We start from the raw sequence: 12,171 nt of genomic DNA on the forward strand, positions 1-12,171 counted from the left end.
GATTGAGCATGAGCAGGGTAAGGGGGCAGAGAAAGAAGCAGAATCCCTGCTGAGCAGGGATCCGAACTCAGGGCTCTGTCAAGGACTCGGAGGATTCTGGATTCATGACCCCCAAAGGCAGACACTTAACCCACTGAGCCACCCAGGCACCCCAGCTCTTCTCTCTTTATTCTCATTGCTACCTTCTTTTGTTTCCAACTTTTAAATATTTCTTCTTATTATTTTATTTGTTTTTTCCCAACTTTTAAATATTTTTGGAATCTTTACTTCTTCCAAAACCATTTCCACTGCACAGTACAGACTGCCAACATCTCTTGGGCCAAATCCAAACTCCATAGAGGTGGGATTTTGTGTCATTCACACTGTTTTCTGGTATCTGGCACAAAGGAAGTATCCAATGAATATTTCTGAATAAATGAATGGACAACTGAAACTGTCCCATGACTGATCTGTCTGCTTCCAGTATTGCCAACCTATAAACTGCCCATCATACTGTACCTAGATTTCTCCAAAATGGAAATGTGATCCAATCTTTCCATACTTAAAAGCCTTTAGTGGCTCTGTCTAAAGTTCCTAAGATACAAAGTGTTGTGATCTGGCTGCTCCTTACCTTACCACATATCCTTTCTTTTTTGAGCCATCATACTGAACTCTTGGACACTTGGAGTTTGTTTTGCACAAAGTATTTTCTCTCCAGGCCTTCTTAAAAACTGCCTCTTTGCTTGGTACTGTTTCTCTTCTGTTGCCTGGCTAACAGTATGCATCTTTTGGGTTTCAATTCTGGAATGCCTTTTATGAACACCCAAAGATGGATTATGCCCATCTTATATTGTCCCACAGCATACTCTCCCTCCCCCTCATGTAACACTTCCAATGTTTTAGCAAACTGATCCATGGCTTTAATTCCCCTACTAAACTACTAGGATGCAGTAGCTATTTAATAGATATTTGTTATTTAGTTGGCGGGATGTATGAATATGCTAAAGGTCAAATTGCTAAGCCTAAGTATTTAAAGTTCTCTTTTGTGCATTCAAGTTATTTGTCCTTACCAATGGTGCCAAGTTATGCTAAAACTTCCAAAAAATTCTTCAATAAGTCTTTTGACTTTTGTACATAAAAAAACAAGACAAAACCACTTCTGAGGGTAGTTATTGCAAATGATTTACCTACTGTCTTCTACATAGTAGATATTCTAGAACTACTTACATGTTTAAATTGAAATATTAAGATCATAGGCATTATTTCTGCCTTTGCAAAGGTTGGGCTAGGTGATCTTTTTTTACTTTCCTTTTTTTTTTTTTTTTAAAGATTTTATTTATTTATTCATGAGAGACACACAGAGAGAGGCAGAGACACAGGCAGAGGGAGCAGCAGGCTCCGTGCTGGGAGCACCATGCGGGACCCGATCCCCAGACTCCAGGATCATGCCCTGAGCCAGAAGGCAGACACCCAACTGCTGAGCAACCCAGGCGTCCCTTTTTTTTATTTTTTATTTTTAAAAATGTATTATTATTTTTTATTTTGTTTTTATCTTTTTTTTTTTTTTAAAGATTTTATGTATTTATTCATGAGAGACACAGAGACAGAGGCAGAGACATAGGCAGAGAGAGAAGCAGGCTCCATGCAGGGAGCCCGACGTGGGAATTGAACCCGGGACTCCAGGATCACACCCTGGGCCAAAGGCAGACGCTTAACCACTGAGCCATCCAGGGATCCCTGTTTTTATCTTTTTTCTTTGGTTTGGTTTGGTTTTGGAAGGTACCTAGGTGATTTTAAAAGTCATGTTAGTACCACGATTCTCTGATTATTTTAAACTTTAAAAAAAATTTATTTTTATTTTTATTTTATAAAAGATTTTTATTTATTCATGAAAGACAGAGAGAGAGAGAGAGAGAGAGAGAGAGAGAGGGGCAGAGACTTAGGCAGAGGGAGAAGCAGGCTCCATGCAGGGAGCCTGATGTGGGACCCTATCCCAGGACTGCGGGATCATGCCCTGAGCCAAAGGCAGAGATGCACAACCGCTGAGCCACCCAGGCACCCCTGATTATTTTAAACTTAATGTGGCTTTCTTTTGTATTTTAATTTTAGATTTGTTTGAGTTGCTGCTTGAGAAATAAGTTTGTTTGAATAAAATTTCCACACAAATGAGGTTAAGTGCCCAAACTTAATTTTAGCAATTTGCTTAGGATCTTTTGATAGACATTTTTTTTTTCCCTAAGATTTTATTCAGAATTTATTTAGATTTATTTATTATTTGAGAGAGAGAGAGGGCATGCGCATGTTGAGTGTGAGAGAGAAATGAGCATGAGGAGGGGCAGAGGGAAGAGGGAGAAGCTAACTCCTGCTGAGTGGGGAGCCCAAAATGGGGCTCGATCCCAGGACCCCAGGATCATGACCTAAGCCAAAGACAGTCACTTAACTGACTGAGCTACCCTGGTGCCCCAACATTTATTTTTGAAGAAAAGTTCATTCTGAAGAACAAGGTATTTTATTTCTTGGGCATTGAAAATATATTGGTTAAAAGCTTCTGCTAGCCTATTATGATATAAATACAATTTCTAATTTCAATTATCAAATCCTTAATTTGAATTTTCTTTTAAGTTACTTGTTGCCCTAGCCCCTTTTTTGTTATTGCTACGTATTCAAAAACAAATATCTTTTATTTTTTTATTTTTTTAAAGGTTTTATTTATTTATTCATGAGACACACACACACACACACACACACACACAGAGACATAGGCAGAGGGAGAAGTAGGCTCCATGCAGGGAGTCTGACACAGGACTCGATCCCGGGTCTCCAGGATCACACCCTGGGCCAAAGGCAGGCGCCAAACCGCTGCGCCACCCAGGGATCCCGAGAGAGAGAATCCTAAGCAGGTTCCATACCCAGCATGCAGCCTGATGCAGGGCTCAGTTTTAGACTCTGAGATCATGACCTGAGCCAAAATCAAGAGTTGGATGCCTGACCAACTGAACTACCCGGGTGCCCTCATAGTATCCTTATTTTATTTTATTGAAACAGGTTTTTTTTTTTTAAAAAGGTTTTATTTATTTGAGAGAGAGCAAGAGTGAGAGAGATCACAGAGGGAGAGAGAGAAGCAGACTCTCTGCTAAGTACAGAACCTGACCAGGGGCTGATCCCAGGACCCTGAGATCATGACCTGAATGCAGGGGCTTAACTGATTGAGCCACCCAGGCACCCGTTTAATATCTTTATTTTGAATAAAATAGTTTCTTAGCCCTCAACAGGTTATAAACAGCAAAATTAAGAGAGTTTCTATTAGAGATATGTTCTTATATATAACAAATGGCAGGAGTCTCTGAAGTAGGCTACTGAAAATTATAAAAAGTAGTACAGTGTAGTGGCCAAGGGCAAAGGATCAGATTGCCTTAGTTCACATGCTAGCTGTATTACTTCCTACTTGTGAAATCATGGACAGGTTTCTTTTCTTTTTTTAAGATTTTATTTATTTGTTCATGAGAGAGAGAGAGAGAGAGAGCCAGAGACACAGGCAGAAGGAGAAGCAGGCTCCATGCAGGGAACCTGACATGGGACTCGATCCTGGGACTCCAGAATCATGCCCCGGGCCAAAGGCTCAACCGCTGAGCCACCCAGGCGTCCCATGGACGGGTTTTTAATGCCAGACCTTAGTTTCTTAGTTGTAAATAGGGATAATAATAGTAACAACCTTACAGGATTCTTGTGAGAATTATACCAGAAGAATGAGCTTTTCAAAGCTTCAGGCATTTGGTTAATCAGTACTAAATGTTATTAATATTTCTTATATCCACCTCTCTATCCATCTCATTTATTTGTTTATAAAACAGGTGTTAGTTTAACACTTTGTACCTGGACCAGGGGTATGAAAACGATTAGTCCAAGGTCTTGCTATTGAGGAGATCATAGTCTAGTGGGGAAGGCTAATGTAAATAACTAGGGCAGTCTTAGATAAGCATTTTAGACAAGTACTGTATATTCAAGGTGCTTAAAACCTAAAACCAGAGGGATAACTCCATAGAGACAGGGTGGCATTTAACTAGGTTATGTGTCACAAATCCAAAGTATGAAGAGTTTGAAAGTGTGTGACATATTCAGCAAACTACAAAAACAAGACATTTATTTTTCCAATATATTTAAGTAATAAATATTACTTAATATTAGTTTTCCATGTGTTCTTTTTTTTAAGATTTTATTTTTATTTATTCATGAGAGACAGAGAGAGAGGCAGAGACATAGGTAGAGGGAGAATGGTGGGACTCGCAGAGATGTGGGACTCGATCCCAGATCCTGGGATCATGCCCTGAGCTGAAGGTAGATGTTCAATTGCTGAGCCACCCAGGCGTCCCTAGAAATACTTTTAATTTAAACGATGTTATATAAATATTTTGGTGCTTCAGTTTTTCTTAAAAATAGTTATGAAGACTACTTCATTTCTTAGTGATACTAGTCAACTGATAGTATTAATATTGACCTTGAAAATTTTCATTCCTCTAATAGACTGCATTTATTTAATTAGATTGAGTTGATTTTTTTCTCCCTGTGAAAATTTCACTTTATATAATTGTCAACACATATTTTTTCCCTTAAAATTTTTGTTGTGGTAAAATATTCATAGCATTAGAGTGCTTGGGTGGCTCAGGTGGTTGATCTGCCTTTGACTCATATCATGATCTCAGGGGCCTGGGATCCAGCCTTGAAGTCGGCCTCCCAGCTTAGCAAGAAGTCTGCTTCTTCCTCTGCCCCTCTTCCTGCTCGTTGTCCCTCTCCCTTTCACTTTTTTTTTCTCTCTCTTTCTCTCTCAAATAAATACAATCTTCAAAAAATATATACATAGCATAAAATTTATCATTTTAACCATTTTTTAAAATTTTTATTTATTTATGATAGTCACACAGAGAGAGAGAGAGGCAGAGACACAGGCAGAGGGAGAAGCAGGCTCCATGCACCGGGAGCCCGATGTGGGATTCGATCCCGGGTCTCCAGGATCGCGCCCTGGGCCAAAGGCAGGCGCTAAACCACTGTGCCACCCAGGGATCCCTTTTTTAACCATTTTTAACCGCATAATTCAGTGGTGTTAAGTATATTTGCCTTGTCATGCAACCACCACCTCTTTTCATCCCCAGAACTGTTTCACCATCTCAAATTGAAACTCCATACCCATGAAACAATAACTCCCATTTCTCCCTTCTCCTATCCTCTGAAAACGCATCATTCTATTTTCTGTCCTTATGAATTTAAAGATTTTACTTATTTGACAGACAGAGGGAGCAAGCACACAAGTAGGCAGAGTGGTAGGCAGAGGTAGAAGGAGAAGCAGACTCCCCACTGAGCAGGGAACCCAACATGGGGGACCCTGGGATCATGACCTGAGCTGAACGCAGATGCTTAACAGACTGAGTCACCCAGGTGCCCCTGTCCTTATGAATTTGACTACTCTAGGTACCTCATATAAATGGAATCATATGACATTTACCCTCTTGTGTTTGACTTGTTTCACTTAGCATGTTTTTAGGGCTCATCCATTTGTAACATATATCCTAATTTCACTCTTTTTTAAGGCTGTATAGTATTCCATTATGTGTATATATAAGCCTCTTATCAGATAAATGGCTTGCTAATATTTTCTCCCATTCTATGTGTTATCTTTTTACTATAAAAATTTTTTAATTAATTTATTTAAGTAGTTTTCACATCCAATGTGAGATTCAAACTCACGACCCCAGAATCAAGAGCCACACGCACACATGCACTACTGACTGAACCAACCAGGCACCCTTCTTTTTACTTTCTTGATAATGTCCTTTGAAACTTAAAAGTTTTTACTTTTGATGAAATGGAGTTTTATCTGTTTCTTTTATTGCCTGTACTCTTTGTGTATGTAGAAGAAACCATTGCCTAGATAGATGTTACAAAAATTTTACTTATGTTTTCTTCTAAGAGTTTTGTAGTTTTAACACTCTTAAACTTAGGTGTTTGATCTATTTTGAGTTATTTTTTTATATGGAGTCCAAATCCATTCCTTTGCATGTGGATATCCAGTCCCAGTAGCATTTGTTGATGAGACCATTCTTTTCTCAGGAATTATCTTGATACCCTTGTTGAAATATAATTGATTATAAATCTGAGGGCTTTTTAAAAAATATTTTTATTTATTTATTCATGAGAGACACACACAGAGAAAGAGAGGCAGGGACACAGAAGAGGGAGAAGCAGGCTCCATGCGGGGAGCCCAATGTGAGACTTGATCCTGGGACTTTAGGATCACGCCCCGAGATGAAGGCAGATGCTTAACCACTGAGCCACCCAGGCGTTCATGGACTCTCAGTTCTATTTCATTGATCTATACATCTATCCTTAAGTGAGCACTATCCTGTTGTTACTACTGTCTTTTTGTAATAAATTTTGAAATTGAGGAATATGTCCTCCAACTTTGTTCTTTTTAAAGATTATTTTGGTCATTCTGGGCCCATCAGATTTTCACGAGAGTTTTAGGATCACTTTGTCAATTTCTGCAAAGAAGCTAGCTTGGGTTTTCATAGGGATTTTATTGAATTTGTAGATCAATTTGGGGTGTATTGCCATCTTACCAATATTAGATCTCCTGATCCGTGAACATGATGCTTTCTATTTATTTGGATTTTTAGTTTCTTTCAACACTGTTTTGGGTCTCCAGGATCGCGCCCCGGGCCAAAGGCAGGCGCCAAACCACTGCGCCACCCAGGGATCCCTGGATTTTTAGTTTCTTTCAACACTGTTTTGTTGTCAGAGTAAAAGTTTTACGTTTCTTTTGTTAAATTCACTTCTAGGCATTTAGTTCTTCTTTGATGCTTTTGTAAATGGAGATGTTTCCTTAATTTCATTTAAAAAATAAGTTCTTGGGCAACCTCGGTTGGTGGCTCAGCGGTTTAGTGCCGCCTTAAGCCCAGGGCGTGATCCTGGAGACCTGGAATTGAGTCCCATGTCAGGCTCCCTGCATGGAGCCTGCTTCTCCCTCTGCCTGTGTCTCTGCCTCTCTCTCTCTCTCTCTCTCTCTCTCTCTGTGTGCCTCAAATTAAAATAAATAAATAAATAAATAAATAAATAAATATCTATTAAATAATAAATATTTATTATTTAATAGATATTTATTTATAAATATTTATTATTTAATATTTATTTATTTATTTATTTATTTATTTATTTATTTGAGAGAGAGAGAGAGAGAGAGAGAGAGAGAGAGAGGGAGGGTATGTGTATGCCCAAGTGTATGAACAGGAGAGCAAAGAGAGAAGAAGAAGGGGAAAAGTAGATTCCCCTCCAAGCGCAGAGCCTGACATGGGGCTCAATCCCAGGGCCCCCAAGATGATGACCTGAGCCAAAATCAAGAGTTGGATGCTCAATTCACCGAACCACCGAGGTGTTCCTAATTAATTATTGGAGTAAACTCTACCTGCCATGTGGGACTTGAAGTCATGACCTCAAGATCAAGAATAGTATGCTCTCTGGACTAAGTCAGACAGGCATCCCTTAATTTCATTTTCTTATCATTGCAAGTGTTTAGAAATACAATTGATTTTTGTATATTGATCTTGTATCTTGCTGAACTTACTTATTCCAATAGATTTAAAAAATATATTTTTTATTTATTTATTTGACACAGCACAAGCAGGAGGAGTGGCAGGCAGGAGGGAAAGGGAGAAGCAGGTTCCTCGCTGAGCAAGGATCTTGATTTAGGGCTTGATCTAGGACTCTGGGATCATGACTTGAGCTGAAGGCAGATGGTTAACCACCTGAGCCACCCAGGCACCCCATATTCTAATAGATTTTTTTTGTGTGGATTTCAAAACAATATTCATTCATTCATTCATTCATTCATTCATTCATTCATTTGAGACAGACAGAATGAGAGAGAGAGAGGCAGAGATTCAGGCAGAGGGAGAAGCAGGCTCCCTGCAGGGAGCCCGATGCAGGACTCAATCCCGGATCCCAGGATCATGCCCTGAGCCAAAGGCAGGCACCCAGGTGTCCCTGTTTGTGGATTCTTTGTTTGTTTGTTTGCTTTTTAAGATTTTATTTACTTATTCATGAGAGACACAGAGAGAGAGAGAGGCAGAGACATAGGCAGAAGGAGAAGCAGGCTCCATGCAGGGAGCTCAATTTGGGACTCGATCCCAGGACTCTAGAATCATGCCCTGAGCTGATGGCAGACACTTAACCACTGAGCCACTCAGATGTCCCTGTGTGTGGATTCTTGAAGACTTTTTTTTTTTTTTTAATTTTTATTTATTTATGATAGTCACAGAGAGAGAGAGAGGCGCAGAGACACAGGCAGAGGGAGAAGCAGGCTCCATGCACCGGGAGCCTGATGTGGGATTCGATCCCGGGTCTCCAGGATCGCGCCCTGGGCCAAAGGCAGGCGCCAAACCGCTGCGCCACCCAGGGATCCCTGAAGACTTTTTTATATATACATTATCGTGTTGTCTGCAAATAGAGGTAGTTTTACTTCTGTCTCCACTGCCTGCATGCCTTTTATTTAATTTTCTTGACTAATTGCCCTAACTAGAACCTCCTGGTACAATATTGAATAGAAATGGCAAGAGTAAAGTTTTTGTCTTGTTTCTGATCTTATGAGGAAAGCATGCAGTCTTTACCTATTAAATATGATGTAGTTGTGAGGATTTGAGGGAGTTCCTTTCTCTTGTTTGTAGAGTGTTTTCATTACAAAGAGATGCTGAATTTTGTTAAGTGCTTTTCCTGTAATTAGATAAGCCAGTGCTATTCATATATCTTTTTTTTTTTATTTTTATTTATGATAGTCACAGAGAGAGAGAGAGAGAGAGAGGCAGAGACACAGGCAGAGGGAGAAGCAGGCTCCATGCACCGGGAGCCCGACGTGGGATTCGATCCCGGGTCTCCAGGATCGCGCCCTGGGCCAAAGGCAGGCGCCAAACCGCTGCGCCACCCAGGGATCCCTCATATATCTTTTTAGGTTGGAGTGTGTGGTTTTGTTTGTTTGTTTTAACGTTTGGAAATAACCAGACAGGAGTCTAATTTTATAACAAGTTTGGTAGTGTAAAAATTCTTTAAAAAGGTGTATGTGTGTACCTAAAAATTAAAAATTACATGTGAAAAGCTAAAATAATGACCGTATCCCCTCCTTGGTAGGATGGTCAGGGAAGGACACGGGGGACATAACATTTCAGTTATGAAATGAAGAATGAGGAGGAGACCACCAAAGGAGAGTGTTCTAGGCAAAGGAAATGAGAATTTAAGGTAGGAAAAAGTTTTAATTAAGGAGTCAGCCAGTGTCGAGGAAAAAGAGGGAATGAAGTAGTAGAATCATGGAGGAGCTGCTCACTCACTGGGCTTTATGGGCCAAGGTAGAGTTTAGAAGTCTACACTTAAGTAGCCATTGATGATCTTCAATCAAAGCAATAAAATGTATCTTTAATTCATACTAAAGTTTTTGTAGTGAAATCCTATGATGCTGAGGTTTGTTGAGGGGAAAAAGGAAGAATACAGACAAAATAGTATGTGCCATATGCTGATAATTGTTGAAATTAGGTGATAGTATTTAGCAGTTTATTTTACTGTTCTCTTTTTTTTAAGATTTTATTTATTAAAAAAAAAAGATTTTATTTATTCATGAGAGACAGAGAGAGAGAGAGGCAGAGACATAGGCAGATGGAGAAGCAGGTTCCATGCGGGGAGCCCAATGTGGGACTCCATCCCAGGACTCCAGGATCATGCCCTGGCCAAAGGCAGGCGCTAAACCCTTGAGCCACCCAGGGATCCCTCTCTCCCATTGATGCATGTTTGCGAATTCCCATTAGACACGGAAAAAAAAACCCCACATAAAATAACTGGAAAGAAAAGATGATCCACTGTTTGGTTTAATATTTTATTTATTTATGTAAGAGAGCGCAAGAGGGAGAGAGAGCATGACTGGAGAGAGGGGCAGAGAGAGAAGGAGAGGAAAAGGAGAGGGAGAATCAGACTCCCAACTGAGTTGGGAGCCCAACAGGGGGCTTGATCCCAGGACCCTGATATTATGACCAGCTGAAGTCAAATGCTTAACTGACTGAGCCACTTGGGTTCCCCTCACTGATTTTTTTTTTTTTTTTAAGAATTTATTTATTCATGAGAGACACACAGAGAGAGGCAGAGACATAGGCAGAGGGAGAAGCAGGCTCCATGCAGTGAGCCCGATCTGGGACTCGATCCTGGGACTCTGAGATCACGCCCTGGGCTGAGGGCAGATGCACTTAACCACTGAGCCACCCAGGCACCCCTAAAATGATCATGTTCTATTACATTTATACGATTATGGATGATAGTTTGGGCAGTAAGTAAAATTCTTTCTGTGTGAGTAAAATTCATATGTATAGTACTTTTGGCTATTATCTAAAGGTTTTATTTGTTTATATTTGCTTACTTTACCTATTTATAGATAAAATACATGCTCTTTGTGAAAAACAAAACGGAACCAAAGCATTATAGAAATACTTCTAGAATCCTGCCTGTTAGAGAAACCTCATTTTTTAAAAAAATTATTTATTTTGAGAGAGAGAAAGAGAGCGAGTACAAGCTAGGTTGGCGGGGAGGAGCAGAGGGAAAGGGACAAGCAGACTGCCGCCTGAGCAGGGACCCCCCCCCCCCCCCCCCCCCCGTAGCTCTAGATGCCAGGACCCTGAGATCATGACCTGAGAGGAAGGCAGATGCTGAACCAACTGAGCCACCCAGGCACCCTTTCCTGTATGTTTGTTTGCCAGCACTTGACACTCTCAGACTTTTTTGGCTTTAGTTTTTAATCTGATATTTGTGAAACAACCTTTTATTTTAATTTGCTTTTCTCAGATCACTAGTGTGGTTGAGCACATTTTCTTACATTTTGATGATCTACTTGCCTCTTCTGTGAATTGCCTGTTCAGTTCAGTTTTATGTCCTCATAACTGGCAACAAACTGGGTCTGTCTGGATAGATCTAAATTATGCTTTACAATGGTTTATAGTATTCCCTTATGATCATCAGTGGTTGTAACAGATCATTCTTAATGTTTTATTTTAATTTTTTATTTTATTTTATTAAAGATTTAATTTATTTATTCATGAAAGACAGAAAGAGAGGCAGAGACACAGGCAGAGGAAGAAGGAAGCCCCATGCAGGGAGCCTGATGCGGAACTCGGAACTCGATCCAGGGACTCCGGGATCACACCCTGGGCCAAAGGGTGAATCTATTATTTCACAAATTTGTGTATCATTCTTGTGCAGGGGCCATGCTAATCTTCTCTGTATGTTCTGGTTTTAATATATGTGCTGTTGAAACTAACATGGGAATCTGTATTTTATTTTATTTTTATTTTTTATTTTATTTTTAATTTTCTTATTTATTTATTTATGGTAGTCACAGAGAGAGAGAGAGAGAGAGAGAGAGGCAGAGACACAGGCAGAGGGAGAAGCAGGCTCCATGCACCGGGAGCCCGACGTGGGATTTGATCCCAGGTCTCCAGGATCGCGCCCTGGGCCAAAGGCAGGAGCCAAACCGCTGCGCCACCCAGGGATCCCGGGAATCTGTATTTTAAATGAGACCTAAGAGATCTATCATCCAAATGTAACACAGGGACTTTGTTTGGATCCTAGCTATAAACATTTACGAGACAGCCAGGAAAATCTGAATGGTGACTGGATATTCCCTATTATTTCATTAAGGATTGGGAAATGGTGCTATTCTAACTCAGTTATTCCTTCATTTTTTACCTAATTTTCTTATAGAGGAGAACTTCTCCCTCATCAACTGTTTGATTACCCTAAGGTATAGTTTGTACAAGAAAGATAGGATAAGTGTTATATTCTTCAGTTCATACTTTTATAATTTCCAAGAGCTCTTTCTTCTTCTTGCTCTTCCCTACCCCCACCTCTTTCTAAAAATAGCATAGTGTTCCGGTTTCATGGATGCAATGACTTTTCTTTGGTCTCTGAGTATATTAATTATAGTTTTCATTTGTTCCTGTTTTGTCTGTTTCCTCAGAGTCCCATTTTTTTTCTGGTAGTTTTGGTCTCTCTTTTTCATGTTGGAGCTTCAAGTGCCTGATAACCCTTAATTATCTCTTCATGTTTCAAGTGTGAGGCACTAAAAAAGGGAGGGCCAGAAGCTTTGTATGCCTGGAAGCAGTTTATTGCCTATTGGGA

General features: G+C 40.0%; 1 protein-coding gene and 1 non-coding gene across 3 annotated transcripts in view; one reads left to right on the forward strand and one right to left on the reverse strand.

The window, feature by feature from the left end:
• The window catches only part of SPAG9 (sperm associated antigen 9), a 149,460-nt gene that overhangs the window by 11,693 nt on the left and 125,596 nt on the right, over window positions 1-12,171 (forward strand). The window lies entirely within an intron of this gene.
• Window positions 11,209-11,314, reverse strand: LOC121474310. Its single transcript, XR_005983328.1, has one exon. It is a non-coding gene; the product is annotated as a U6 spliceosomal RNA (small nuclear RNA).

This window comes from Vulpes lagopus, chromosome 12 (assembly GCF_018345385.1).
Source record: "Vulpes lagopus strain Blue_001 chromosome 12, ASM1834538v1, whole genome shotgun sequence".
In the NCBI taxonomy this organism is placed as follows: domain Eukaryota; kingdom Metazoa; phylum Chordata; class Mammalia; order Carnivora; family Canidae; genus Vulpes; species Vulpes lagopus.